At 40.4% G+C, this 15615-nt stretch overlaps 1 long non-coding RNA gene across 1 annotated transcript in view; it reads left to right on the forward strand.

Moving 5' to 3' along the window:
- The window catches only part of LOC110260996, a 196859-nt gene extending 182504 nt beyond the window's left edge, over positions 1 to 14355 (forward strand). The window contains exon 3 of the long non-coding RNA XR_002344674.1: positions 12438 to 14355. This is a non-coding gene — a long non-coding RNA (uncharacterized LOC110260996). The remainder of the gene's footprint in view (positions 1 to 12437) is intronic.

The raw sequence follows: 15615 nt of genomic DNA on the forward strand, positions 1-15615 counted from the left end.
ATTGACTTTGGTAGGGTTAACCTACTTGTTCAGCCTTAAAGCAAAATTTTATTCACCTGGGGCCTCATACTGGTCCAAGTCCAGCTTAGAGTCAGGCCCACTCTGACCCTGGACCTAGTCTGGTTTCTAAGTCAGACCAAGTCTGACCCCAGGTCCTCTCTGATTTAAGTCAGTGACTCTGGCCAATTTCCAGACCCAGTGTAGAAAAAGAAATGCTTTAATAAAGTCTGAAAGCTCATAATGCAAAAACTTTGGAACTAGGTTCCCAGAGAGATACACCCACACCCCTGGAGCCAAGCCAGTGAGAACACAGCGAGCTTAAGGGTCTCACAGGTGCCTGTGCCTGGTTGCTTTTTGCTTCTGGAGGTCTTGGAGGCCTCCTCAATTTCCATCTCTGACTCTAGAGCTGTTAAAAGGTAAACTGGGGCTCACAAACATTTTAAGAGTTTATTGAGCAAAAATTGATTAGAATTAGCAGACAAATTAGCATTTAATCTAGCAGACAAAAAGGAGATCCAGGGAGTGAGGAGCTGTACAAAATGATAGACTTTTTTTTTTTTTTTTTTTTTATGATAGACTTTTATAAGCAGAAGGGAGCAGGCAGATTTCCTAACAAGTGCCAATTAGGCAGTATCTGACTGGTCTCAGATTCCATTTCTGGGAGAGCCTAAACTGTAATTAAGTGAATTCTTGGTTTGGGAACGTAGGACGTAGCATTAGTGACTCTATTTGGGGGCCTATTGTGTTTTTAACACTACCAATAACTAATAGCTTAAAAATACACTTTAGGGTTTTCAGTCTTTACATCTCATAGGTTATTTTCATTTTAGAGATAAGGAAACAAAATTTACTATAAACAGTCTGCTTATCAGTCTATTATATTATCTCCTAGGATTTTTTTTCTTTCTCTCTCTCTCTCTCTCTTTTTTTTTTTTTTAAAGGGCTGCACCTGAAGCCTGTGGAGGTTCCCAGGCTAGGGGTTGAATTGAGGTGGAAGCTGCCAGCCTGCACGACAGCCACAGCAATGCCTGATCTGAGCTGCATCTGTGATCTGTGCGGCAACTTGCAGAAATGCCAGATTCTTAACCCCATGAGCGAAGCCAGGGATTGAATCTGCATCCTCATGGACACTAGTCAGGTTCATAATCCACTGAGCCACAACGGGAACTCCCTCTTGGGAAATTTAAAATATTACTGTGCCAACAAAACCCTACTTTGTCCTATTTTTTTTTTTCAGGAATATACTCATGATAGGAAACAAGACATAGAATGAAAACACAAGGTTGTAGTATATTGTGTTTACATTTAATGAATAGCTAGGTTTTGATGCAGAATTGTGTAATGCAACGCAGCTGTATGATCTCTAAGACAAATGAGAGGTTCAGTTAAAAATGCTAATTTATAGAGTACCATAGGGAGTGTGAACTTTAATGGGACCCAGTTTAAAATTCATAGTTGAGCATCTTGTTATGATCCTGTGAGTATGCCTCAATGATGGTATGCAGGTACCAACTCATTTGACGGTGAACCAAAAGTCTAAAACGTGAGGCTTTTAATGGGTGGGTGGCTCAGGCAACATGGCCCCCAGCTCTGCCTGTCACACATGGGTGCTTAGTATGAAGTGTACCCTCAAGTTGGTTGACAGAGGTACACACCTGATTGACCATGGGCTCCCATCCCTCCCCCTCCTCCAGTAAGTCCTCTGTCATTTTGGGGAGGTGGCATCCTCCTTGGTGTGCCTCCCTTCCCCTCCCCTCTGAGAGAAACTGCAGTGCTTCCTACCCAGAGCAGGGTTCTTAGCCTGTGCTGCATGGGCCCGTGCTAGTCTTCACAGCTTTGAGATCAGGTAAGCAGAAACATGGAGGGTAAGCTTTGAGAAACTTTTATATAAATTTGACATGGCTGCAACATCAAAGTACAACTGCTAAAGTACAACGTATGTCTCTTGAATTTAATTTTTTTAAAAAATGGGCTTGTCTGCTCTATGTTTTGTATTTCATTTTTCTAGCAATTCGTTTTTATTGCTTTTGACAAAAGTATTGGCCTGTGACTGATTGGAAGGAAAGCAGATGGACTCTTCATCACAGATAATTCATGATTTGGTGTATTTCCATATAATGCTTCCTTATATGGAGTCTGGAGTTACAGGGCCTAGGTGGGTTGCCCTGCTTGTCTGTATGACTTTGGGGAGCTTATTCTGTTCTGCCTTGATTTCTTTATCTGTAAAATGGTGGTGGTGGTCCCTATACCTGTGTCGTAGGATTGTGAGGAGTAAAGAGGTTACTGCTTCCAAGGCTCTTAGAAAAGTGCCTTGATAAGGCACTTGGTAAGGTGCAGGGTAAGGGCTCGATATGTTTTGGGCATCATCACTTGTCCTTCCAGACCTTATTGCTCACCTGTATCTTTGTGTAAGCCAGGGCTATGACTTCTGCATTGTGACTTTTGAGGCCCTAGGTATTTTTGCCTTCGTGAGCCTGCACAGTGGGTTAAGGATCTGGCGTTGCCGTGAGCTGGGGTGTAGGACGCAGACTCAGCTTATATCCCGTCTTGCTGTGGCTGTGGTGTAGGTCGGCAGCAACAGCTCCAGTTGGATCCCTAGCCTGAGAATCTTCAATGCCATGGGTGCAGCCCTAAAAACCAAACCAAACCAAAACAAACAAACAGAAAAAATTAACTATTGTGTTTTATGACCATGCTGGTATAAAGATGAGTATAACCCATGTCAAATTCAGCATTCTATATTCACTATCATTGTATTCATTCTTTGCTCTTAAAATAAATTAGGACAGGAGTTCCATTGTGGCTTAGCAGGCTATGAACTCGACTAGTATCCATGAGGATGCAGGTTCAATCCCTGGCCTCGCTCAGTGGGTTAAGGATCTGATGTTGCTGTGAGCTGTGCTGTAGGCCGACAACTATAGCTCTGATTCAGCCCTTAGCCTGGGAGCTCCCATATGCCGAGGGTGCGGCCCTAAGAAGCAAAACATAAAAAATAAATAAATAAATAAATAAATAAAGTAAAATAAAATAAATTAGAACAAACACATTTCTGGACTCCCCTAAAGTAGGTTGGGTCTTGGGCCTTGTGCTTACTGTAGGAGGCTCAGACACGTTGGAGCTATAGGCTGAGCTGACCCTGGTGTAAGCTCTTCCTTTCCTTGCTGGGTTGTTTTTCTTTCAAGCATCTTCTTCTTGTCCATTTTTTTTTTTGGGGGGGGGCTGTGCCCTCAGGATATGAAAGTTCCCAAGCCAGGGATCAAGTCTGAGCCAGAGCTGAACCTACACCACAGCCACAGCAATGCTGGATCCTTACCACACAGTGCTGGGCTGGGGATTGAACCCCTGCCTCAAGAGATACAAGCCGCCGGATCATTAACCCATTGTGCCACAGCAGAACTCCAAGTATTTTCTTCTTTAAGTGTCATTTCTTTTCTTCTTGAGCATCTCTTCTTCATTTGAGATTCCATTCAAGTTTCCTTTTCTGTCCTTTCTCTGTGTACTGTAGTGTTTTGTCACTCTCACTTAACCCATCTGTCTCCCAGGATAAACTATGAGTTCATCAAACTCAGGAAACACCTCTTTTCTTGGTACTCAGCATATTATAGTTACACTAGTTAATTACCTAATGTGGTTGGGGTAAATATATCATTGTGGAGGGAGCAGCATGGATTTGGGCCTCAGAGAGGTGTTTTTTTTTTTTTGCTTTTTTTTTTTTTTTGTCTTTTTAGGGCTGCACCCACAGCATGTGGAGGTTCCCAGGCTAGGGGTCTAATTAGAGCTGCTACCGCTTGCTTACACCAGAGCCACAGCAACGCCAGATCCGAGCTGCATCTGCGACCTACACCACAACTCACTTAGCGAGGCCAAGGATCGAACCTGCAACCTCATGGTTCCTAGTCAGATTCATTTCCACTACGCCACGACGGAAACTCCAGACCTCAGAGAGTCTTGAAAGGTGGTTTATTCAGAATTCGGGGAAAGATTAAAGATAGTCTTTTTATTCTCATTTCCTGCTAGTGCCTGAATGCTGGTGGACTTCAAAACACAGAAAATGATTTGAGCATCATGTAGCAAGGGCTTTACAATAGAGTTGCTTGAGCAGTGGGAATTCCCCACTGATTAACCTTAACAGGAGCTCCATTCATACATCACACTGAGAACAGACCCCTAAAAGCTGATCTGCTGCCTCATTAGAAGCCAATCAGATGCTTTCAGTGTTGAATAATAGGTTTGGCTGGGCTGGCTCCAAAAGCAGAGCAGTGGTGAGGTTCTCTGCTAATTTCAGATATTGTGGCCAGGATGGTGCAGAGTGGAGCCCCGGCAAGCGGATGTTGTGGCTGAACCACAGGATAAAAATCTCTACGAGAGGATGGTCCAATTTGATGAGATTGCCTGCTACAGCGTCTTCTGCCCAAGGGTCTATTCCACAGCATGGCCCAGTGTCACCATCCACCGACTCTCACAGAAATGCTGCATATTCAGCACCTGAGAATCTCATTAAACGTGCAGACCCTGGGCCACCCCCATAGTCCCTGAGTGACTGGGTCTAAGAGGGAGCTTAGAACTCACAGGTTTAATAAGCAGCTTGCGTAAATGATCTTGCAGATGGATTAGATCAGACTTGAAGAACATAGACACTGCTGGATAGATAATCTTTGCACAAGTAGGAATCCTTTCTCGATGTTCTGGCCCCAGTAGTCTGTGTTCATAGCTCTTGGCTCTCATTTCTTGGATGCTTGGAACATAGTATAATCTTTAAGCATGGAAGGAAACCAGAAATAGTCCCTCTCAGCCCCCAGCCATCTCCCTTGCAAATTGTGGAACCCCCCCCCATTTTTATTGCTCTTCTGGTTGTAGGGGCTGGCTTGTGGCTGCCTGCGAGATAGTATCATGTCTCTTTTTTCCCCACACAGAACTGAGTCTGGTGCTGTGAAACCAGCTCACTGAAACTCTGCACTGGAGTTTCATTTACTATTAAGGGCTCTAATGAGGAGGGACAGGCAATTATTATTATTTATTTCACTAATTAGCCAGATAATCATTCATTTTGAAACTATTCAGGGTTGGAAATCTGTTCATTTTGTGCCCTTTGTGTAGTGTAGATTCATTTTATTCTTTTATAAAAACAGCTGCTTTGTTAAAAGAGGGGTAAAGGTAGGGAGTAGGAAAGGGGAGATTAAAAATAGAGAGAGGGATAATTTCTGAGCTGTGAAGATATTGCAGCAAGGATCCAGAGTCCATAAAAACATCACCTTTCAGTCTCTGAAGACATAATGCTTGATGATAACCATAAACCATGTTAGTGCAAAATAAATTGCTATTCTATTCAAATCCTTAGATGTACTACTGTGGATGTCACTGGAGATATGCAACTCTTTTTTCTGATGCTGAGGTATATTTTATCATAATTTGTGAGGTGGGTGACAGCCTTGTACACATGATTGCCTTTTCCTGCTCAGTTAGCTTGTCAAGGTCAGAGTCCTTTGGCCTTTTATGAATGTAGGACTATTAAGAAATGAACAGGATAACTGAACAGCAGGGAGAGGAAACTTTATTTTTCTTTATTCATCAGTACGTTATGTTTTCATGGTGTTTGCTTATGGTAAGCTACCGTTCTTCTCTCCAGGTTATTTTGAAGGTGGGAGAGGATGATGTTGTTGTTAAGATGTTCTGCATCTTATATTTTTGTTGTGAGGTGGAAAGAACTTCTGGGAGATTGGGATTCATCTTCAGAAATAATCTGTTCAGGAGCAGTTCCACTTTCAGGTAGCTTTTTCTTTTTTTTTTTTTTTTTTTTTTTTTTCAGGCAGGTCATTACCATGGGAAGTTGGGCTTCAGTAGGTTGGTGCTTCTATCGGGTGGATACCCAGTATAGCCCTCTTTTTGTAAGCCAAATCTAGATACACTGAGCCTGGTAGATTAGGCTGAGAGTCTCTGTGTATTGGTTTTTTTGCTTGTTTGTTTGTTTTTAAATGAGTTCCTTTTTGAGAGTTAAAACCGGGTCTGAGGAGATAGAAACTATAGCCAAGGATCTCAGTCCAAGGAAATGTGAGATGGTGGCCATTTCTCATAGAAGTGGAAACCCTTGCTAAACATTTGGGTGGGGAAAATGTAGAGGAAGCTTCATCTCTCTGAAGGATGTCTTAACTGGCTCCCAAAGCTTAACAGTGCACTATTCACCTTGGCATTTTCCTCAATATGTTAAAGGATTCAACATAGGGAACTTCTAGTCTAAATGACTTTCCCCTTTGTGGGTTTTTGTGTTGTCAGTAACCTGGAATTTGCTCGGAAGTCTTGATAAAAAACAGTCAGTAATGTGCCAATAAGTTCTTGAGCAGAAAGTTCAAGAAACCATTGTTCCCAGGTCTTCAACTGCTCCTACTAAACTTTCAGAAGCTCTATCAGAGGGAACTTTTTCTACTCTAGTATTTTGGAAGTATCAGGGTTAATTCTGAAAGGAGTAGCAGCAAGAAAAATGTCATAATAACTATTCTACTCACCACTGCAGTGATAAAATATTTACTGAAAAGAATAAAAAGAACTTTGAAAATAAGAAGCCCTTCACAACATTGAATGTATAGATTGTAAAAGGTTAATTTCCCAGAGTTGATCTTTATGCTTTATATAGAAGAAAAATAGAAGACAATAATGTAAATGAAAGAAATGTTTACACTACTTAAGAGTGAGATACAGTTACTGAATCCATGAACTACTTGAACATAGTGCTGGCATATTAAAAATGAATTTGATTATTTTAAATAATTCTGCTCAGTCCTTGGAAGCACTTTCAAGAGCTCTAGTGGAAGAAAATGTGAAGGTACTAAAAAACTAGTCAAGCTGCTTTTTTAAAAAGATTTTAAATAACCTAGACTTCTCCTGAAGGTTATCTTACTTAAGTTACCTGCAATGCATGATGACAAAGAATGGACAAATGCCAGTGCCGTGGGCCAGGTTGTACATGAGACACAGGGACAGAATTTTGTAATAACCATTTAATATGGTAAAGGATAGAAATGAAAAGTCAAGAAAGAAAATGGCTGAAATAAAAAGCAAAGGTAGAGATGGATAAGGGGTGCTGGAAGTTCTGTTCTCATTGTGAGATCCTACGTTTAGAACAACATTTGGGTGGCTATGGGAACATCACCTCTTTTTTTCATATTAGTTTTATTGAAATATAGTTGACTTACAAAGTTGTGGTAGTTCAGGTGTACAGCAAAGAAATCAGTAAAGAAATCAGTTACACATATACATATATACATTCTTTTTCAGATTCTTTTCCCTTGTAGGTTATTACACAGTATTGAGTAGATTACTCTGTGCTATACAGTAGGTCCTTGTTAACCTGACATTTTATGTATAGTAATGTGTACATGTCCATCCCAATCCCCTAATTTATCCCTCCCCCCACATTTTCCCTTTGGTAACCATAAATTTGGTTTCAAAATCTTTGAGTCTGTTTCTATTTCGTAAGTTCTTTTGTATCATTTTTGTTATATTCCATGTATTAGTGATTTCATACAATGTTTGTCTTTCTTTGTCTGACTCACTTCACTTAATATGATAATCTCTAGGTCCATCCATGTTGGTACAAATGACATTATTTCATTCATTTTTATGGCTGAGTAATATTCCATTGTATATATGTACCACATCTTCTTTATCCATTCATCTGTCCGTGGGCACTTAGGTTACTTCCATGTCCTGGATGTTGTAAATGGTGCTTCAGTGAACCTTGGGGGTGCATGGTATCTTTTTGAATTACAGTTTTCCCTGGATATATGCCCAGGAGTGGGATTGCTGGATCACATGGTAGTTCTGTATGTATGTATGTATTTATTTATTGTCTTTTTTGCCATTTCTTGGGCCATTCCCGCGGCATATGGAGGTTCCCAGGGTAGGGGTTGAATCAGAGCTGTATCTGCTGGCCTACGCCAGAGCCACAGTAACACAGGATCTGAGCCGCATCTGTGACCTACGCACAGCTCACGGCAACGCCAGATCCTTAGCCCACTGAGCAAGGCCAGGGATTGAACCCACAACCTCATGGTTCCTAGTTGCATTCGTTAACCACTGCGCCACGACGGGAACTCCTGTATTTATTTTTTTTAAGGAACTTCCATAGAGTTGGGAGGGTCACTTTTTAGTGTTGATAAGGCTGGACAAAGGCAGTGGCAGCAGCTGGGAGATTGTTAGCTCTCCTTAAGAACAGGTCCTCAGAGGGATACTTTCTCAGACCTTGAGACATATATATGAGGTTGTTAGAATAAGCTTTGTGGTTAGTGGTTCAAACTGGGCTGAAATTGGGATCCTGAGATCTATATAAAGCCAGCATTTCCAGGTAACTGGCTTGTGTAATCCAAAGTATGTTTTCCTGAGCAGGATCATCAATAATGGAGTTTCCTCCAACATGTTGGCACTTGCCTGCATCAGGGTATTGGTGCTTACTGTCCTCTCTTACTAGAATGTTCTTCACCCAGTGATTCATGTAGTTTACTCCTAATGTCATGAAGGGTTCCGCTCAAATATCACTCATCAGGCTGCCTTCCTTCTGCAGCCACCTTGTTGAGAACAACTCACTATCATTCTCTAACCCACTCTTTTTTTTTTTTTTTCCTTTCATAGCATTGACCATCAAATGACAATGTATTTGTATTTGTTTGCCTGTCTTCTCCATTAGAAAGTCAGCTCTGCAAGGGTTGGGTCTGTGCCATACAAAACCTCCCAGCAAATTGGGGATTGCTCACTGTTGTACTCCCAGGGCCTCACCAGTGCCTGCCATAGCATGGAAACTCAAGGAAGGTTTCTTGAGCGAATGAGTGAATAATAATAATAGTCTCTCTTTTTGTTTAATCGCTGCATTAAGTTCCCCCCACCCTTTAGTGTGTGCCATCTGCAGTGACCTATAAAGCAGGTGACTGTTACTTTACACCCCATTTTACATTTAAGGATGCCCACCTAGTGAGCCCACAGACTCTGCTCTAAGCAATACAGAGCCACACTGAGGGTATTAGCGCTCTGCCCCTTCTTCCTAATAGAGAATTTGCTGTCCCACACAAATTTAAAAATAAATTGAAATTAAAAAAGCATCACGGAGTTCCCATCATGGCTCAGTGGTTAACAAATCTGACTAGGAACCCTGAGGTTGTGGGTTCAATCCCTGGTCTTCCTCAGTGGGTTAAGGATCTAGCGTTGCTATGAGCTGTGGTATAGGCCGGCGGCTACAGCTTTGATTAGATCCCTAGCCTGGGAACCTCCATATGCCTCAGCAGTGGCCCTAGAAAAGACAAAAGAAAGCATCAGGAGTTCCCGTTGTGGCGCAGCAGAAACGAATCTGACTAGGAGTCATGAGGTTGCTGTTCGATCCCTGGCCTCACTCAGTGGGTTAAGGATCTGGTGTTGCTGTGAGCTGCGGTGTAGGTCACAGATGTGGCTTGTATCCTGTGTTGCTGTGGCTGTGGCTGTGACTGGCAGCTGTAGCTCCCATTGGACCCTTAGCCTGGGAACCTCCTCCATATGCTATAAGCGCGGCCCCAAAAAGCAGAAGAAAAAGCATCACTGTAGGAAAGAAGAACTTAGAGGGATTTTAGTTTCAACAGGTTTCTTGGAAGGGACCTTTGCTTAGGGTTGCCATATTTGGGGAGAAATGCAAGATTTCAAGTTAAATTTGGATTTCAGACAAGCGAAGTGTGAGCATGTTCTGTATGTTGTGTAGGACATGCATTATTTAACTGGACAACATACATTATTTAACTGGACATCCTGTACTTTACCTGGCAACTCTACCTTTGTTGGTTTCCGTTTCTAATGAGAGAAAGCAAAAAAAAAAAAAAAAAAAAAAAAAAAAAAAGAAAAAGGAAAAAGAAAGAAAAGAAACCATTACGACACCTGCATTCCCCAGGAACTACATTCCCTTTTGTATACATCATTTCTAGTCCTCACAAAACCCCTGCATGGTAGATGGTATCTTCCATTCTTCAGATAAGGAAATTGAGGCTCAGAGAGCATAAGTAATTTGCCTAAAGACACACAGCCAAAAAGCCTATTTTTCTTCCATAGCACTTAACACCACCTGACAAAATATTTTTTGTTTGTCTCCTCCACCAGAAGAAAGCTCAGTGAGGGCAAAGAACTCAGTCATTACTCCAAAGAAAGCAATGCCCAGGTGTTGATCTTTGCCCACTCTTTCCTCTCTAATGACCCCACTCTCTTCTTGGAGGTACTAGGTTAGAGCCAGTCCATAAGCAAGAGGAGCCATTCCTAGTTGGACCCCAGAAAGAGCTGCCTGTGATCTGAATGCCCATCTCTACCTCCTTGGTCCTCACATACTTAGCAACTTTTGTGCCAACTCTTGTCAATCTCCTGTGGCGTCATTGAGACATGGGATTTTGTCATTAGTACAATTTTTGTTGTTTTTGTTCACTCGAAAATATCTAAGGATAAACAGAAAACAGCAACAGCTTGTGCTGTTTCAGTTCCAGAGTCACATGCGTTTTATTCTAAATGACAATATTTAACAACAAAATTGCTTCATTTCAACCTCATTGCATTCCTTCAAGTAGGAGCACTATAATTTAAAAATAATAAATGCAACAGAGTGAATATATTGCTTTCATTAATCCCCAATACTGCTTATTTTCAGCACTTTTAAATTATTTGGGTGTGCTCAATAGATTTAGTTGAAGTGGAAAAAGAATCATTCAGATTTCAGGCCATTTGCAATGATCAATTTATCTGCTCTTTCCAGCCAAGTAACTGAACTTCAGAGTAGCATTTGGTTTGAATGATTTCCTCCCCACCCTCTGGCTGGTATGAAACAGTGAATTAGTCAAGTAAAAATGTCTGTGCAATTGAAGGTGCTATAAACAAGGGCATCATATCCTCTGAATTATCAGCTGGCACAGGTGATGTTGATTGCATGTCATGGTGACCCAAGGACATCCAGAGTGACAGTGGAAACTTTCTATGACCAAAGTAAAGTGAAGAATTAAGGCAATAATCTCAACATTTCACTTCTAACCTGCCCTTTGTTTGATTTCCAAGTATTTAAAGGATCCTATGCAATTGTGAGATCTTTTAAATACCAGCACTTGAGCACCAGGTTGCTGAATAAAATACAGGGTGCCCCATTAAATTTGAATTTCAGACAAACCCTGAATAATTTTTTAGTACAGGCTATGTCCAAAATATTGCATCCTGTATTTTAAGTTGTTACATCCAACAGCCCTTTTGAGGACCAGGACCCTACATCTTATTAACTTGCCCGAAGGGATAACTAATTATAGCGGCTGGAGTTTATTGAGTGTTTACTATGTGCTGTGCGCTCTCCTAAATGTTCTCATTTATGGTCACACAGTCTTGACAACAGTGCCAATTTAGGTGTATTGTTATCCCATTTACAAAAACAGGAAAATGAGGCTTAGGGAGGTTAAGGCACTTCCCTGAGATCTCTGCAGTTGGTGGTGTGGAGGGTGGTGGCTGGGGTCTGTACCAAGACCTTTCTGATTTCATTGCCCTGTGTATTCTAATTAAATGAAAACAAATGACTGGTTGCAGATAAGATCATAATTTGTCTTACCAACCTTTCTTTAAGGATACAAATAGAGTCTTAAATTCATAGAGACATACTCACATTTGAATTTTGCAGTGTGTATGTTAAGGCATACATGTAGAACTCATCTTATTGGCAGATGGACTGGCCCATTCCCTTATTATTAAAACAAATCTCTTAACTATGACAGAAATATAAACTCAGGGTGTGAAATGCAATGGCAGTAATTGGACAAAACTTGAAATGAGTGAAAGCAGCTCCCAAACAATTAGTTGTTATGAACTCAGTAAAATTGTGGTTATTTCATTTAATTTTAAACTCATCATGTGTGCTGAGAGGCATTTCAACTTAATTTGAGGGCTTTTGAATTGTGGGTTTGCTTAAATATAGGCTCCATCTTCTAATTAGATGATAAACAAGTTCATTTGCAGATGGGCCAGGTTTCAGGCGGAGGGTCTCATCATAACATTTCTTCGTAAATATCTACTGTGTGTGATTATTGAAAAGATGATGAAACAACAACTCAAAAGAAAAAACTCAAAAGAAGAAAACAGCGCCCACGACACAGCACCATGATTTTCATTCTTGCACATTCCTTTCCTGTTAGTGATTTCTGAAGTGGCCAGAACTGACAGAGATTCCACAGTGCTTGTTAGAAATGAATTCATGGTTTCTGTCAAGAAGAAACTGCCTACTTGGAAGAAAAGGGCAGAGGAGAAAAGAAAACTCATCTTGCAATTCGAAGCACTTTTGGGTTTTTGTTCTTTTTTTCTTTTTTAATTCCATAAACAAGGCATGCAATGAAGTTTTAAGCAGTTTTTTGTTGTTGTTGTTGTTGTTGTTTGTTTGTTTTTTCCTTTTTCACCATAATTATTCCTTTATTTCAAAGGGGCTGAAATCCTGAGACTTGATTTCTGGGTTCTGAGATCAAGGAGGTTCAAGCACCTGCCATAGAATTAAAGAGAAAGGGACTGATGTGCAGGTGGATTTCTGGGCCTTCCAGCGCTGGTTTTTGGAGCACCCACAAGACACTTGGCAGATGGCACTCGGCACGAGGATAAGTTCGAGAGATGAACACACACACATGGAACTTGAACTTGCCATGCTATGACAGAAGTCTGAGTTACTGTGGACAGATAGCAGTGTTTTCCTGATGGGCGAAAATGACCAATGTGACAAGATCAGAGGGCCATGCTTCTTCCAAAAGAGACTGCCTCCACACAGGACAGTGTTCACACATGCCAGGAAGGACTGGAGGACATTTGGTCACAGCTTGTACCCTCAATCAGTGGACAGGACTCCTTGAGAGGGGAAGACTTGTAAAACCTTTAAAGAAAACAGTGATTTGCCAGGAAGTTAAGGGAATTCAACCGCAGCCCCCATGGAGCATCCTTATTATGTAACACAAATGGTTCACCCATAGGACCAATGCAGGGGCCTTGTGGAAGCTTGCCGCACTAGTGAAAAGTGGAATGATTTACATTTGGAAGCCACAGCTACTATGAAAATAAACATTGAATCAGTTCCTTCCTCTAAGTCCATGTTCCATTAGAGTAACTATGGTAGGTGACATTTTTCATATTTTAATTGGTGTTTTGCTGATTTTATCAGAATTTCTGCTGATCAAAGCAAATTGGCTATTTATTTATTTTTCGATGAAGCTAACTGTTCAGTGCAAGTTTAATGTACTGTAATGAATTTTAAATATCCTCCTAGTCACATTACAAAGTGTTTGAATCAAGATGTCCTTGTTACACTTAAATTATTAATTACTCAAATGGACAAAAGGCAACTTTCACATGTAATGTCACATTTTAAATGGATCCGAATTGGATGAAAGTGTTAGGCCTGCATTAAAAGATGTCAGAGAAATAAAAAAATGTTTTCCCCTACAGTCTGCTTAATCCACTCATACCTACTTGGTTTTTAGACATATGATAAATACTTTCATTATTAGTTTATTTTCAGTAGCTTGCAGAACAATAAGTTTTTATGCTATTTACACTCCAGTGACTTTGGTTTAATTGGCTTCTTTTATGTTATTTATATAAATATAAATCATACTGAGTTTTAAAGTATTAATGATGCATTTTATGTTATAATGCTGTTTTCATCCAGTCTAGCACTCCATAAATCCATCCATGAGTAGCAACTAAGGATCTTTATAAAATCTACTTCAAAAGTTGAAGCAAATGCACTCTGAACCTCAACAGAATTCAAGCTCGGGATGAAAAGATCTACTGAATTACACATCATTTGCATTTGAGTTAGCAAATTAATTTATTCAAATATTTCTGGAGGGCAATTCTCAGGTCTGTATGCTTGGGAAACGACATAGATTTGTTTTTCAAGGCACTGTAACAAAGCAAAGCAAAAAAACCCATTTAAATAAAACTGAGTTGTAAGCATCACTTCTACCAGTTAAAGGGTGAGTCTCTGGAAGCCCTCAGACATGACATCTGTCAAGCAAATACGTGAGTCGAGAGATCTTTTAACTGTTTAAGTGTTTGCTGTTGTAGACTTTTATAAACACCTGCTTGGTGATCACTGGACTTTTTTTCTTGCATCCTAAGGTGATGTTATGAGTAAATAGAATTTTCTTACATAGCTCACTTTTCTAAATAAACTTTAAGATTTTGTAGATTGAGTTGCAGTGCTGAAAGCCATATGAAAAATAAATCAGAGTCAATAAAGGATATTTTTGAATCGACAAATGATGTCATTTCATTCAAGTTCTGTGAAAAATGTCTTTGGTAATTTGATAGGGACTGCATTGAATCTGTAGATTGCCTTAGGTAGTATAGTCATTTTGGTAATATTGACTCTTCCAATCCAAGAGCATGGTATGTCTTTCCATCTATTTGTGTCTTTTTTTTTTTTTTTTTTTTTTTTTTTTTTTGTCTTTTTGCTATTTCTTGGGCCGCTCCCATGGCATATGGAGGTTCCCAGGCTGGGGGTCTAATCGGAGCTGTAGCCACCTGCCTACGCCAGAGCCACAGCAACGCGGGATCTGAGCCGTGTCTGCAACCTACACCACAGCTCACGGCAACGCCGGATCATTAACCCACTGAGCAAGGGCAGGAACCGAAGCTGCAACCTCATGGTTCCTAGTCGGATTCGTTAACCTCGGGCCACGACGGGAACTCCTGTGTCATCTTTGATTTCTTTCATCAGTGTCTTATAGTTTTCAGAGTACAGGTCTTTTGTCTCTTTAGATAGATTTACTCCTAGGTATTTTATTCTTTTGGATGTGATGGTAAACGGGATTGCTTCCCTAATTTCTCTTTCTGATCTTTCATTGTTAGTATATAGAAATGCAGTCAATTTCTATGTATTAATTTTGTATCCTGCGACTTTGCCAAATATCATGTCATCTGCAAATTGACCATTCATTCTTAAAATACCACTTGAACTCTGCCCAAATGCGGTTTTCTTACTGAGTGGCATGTGATATGAGCTGCTTTACTTGTCTTTGTTCTTGTCTTAGTGTGTTTAGTTTTCAAAGTGCCAGAAGAGTTCAGTACAATATGATTTTATTGTATAGGGTGGGTCATTGAGAGAATTCTATCAATCAGAGAGCTCTTCCTAATTTTCCTACCTGGAAAGCTTTGGACAAGATACTTACCTTCTCTTAGCCTTGGTTTTCTCTTGTACAAAATAGGGATAGTCGTAGTGCTTGCTCCATGGGGATATTTTGAAGATTGAATGAAATGAGGTGCATGAAGCCTTAGTGCGGCACCTTGTTCCCAATAGTTGCTCAATTAAGTGGTGATTATTGTAATGTGTCTTTAGTATACTTATTCTTCAAGTTTGGCAGGATATCAACAAGTCAGTCATGCTGTAACTATGGCATATTTTCAACTCAGATGGAAACCATTGGGGAAATAACAAATATTTATTTAGTGAGAATGACATCCCTGAAGAGAGATAATATCTGGTACCTAAACAAGTACTACAGAAGACAGTGGAAAAATAGCTTGTAGGCTGTGGCAGCTGTTCTCAGGATGAATTGAGTGTTCCCTAAGAAGAGGGTAGGATGATCAGCTGGCAGAAAGAAACTGAAAGAG

The sequence above is a fragment of the Sus scrofa genome, chromosome 1 (genome assembly GCF_000003025.6).
Source record: "Sus scrofa isolate TJ Tabasco breed Duroc chromosome 1, Sscrofa11.1, whole genome shotgun sequence".
Taxonomy (NCBI): domain Eukaryota; kingdom Metazoa; phylum Chordata; class Mammalia; order Artiodactyla; family Suidae; genus Sus; species Sus scrofa.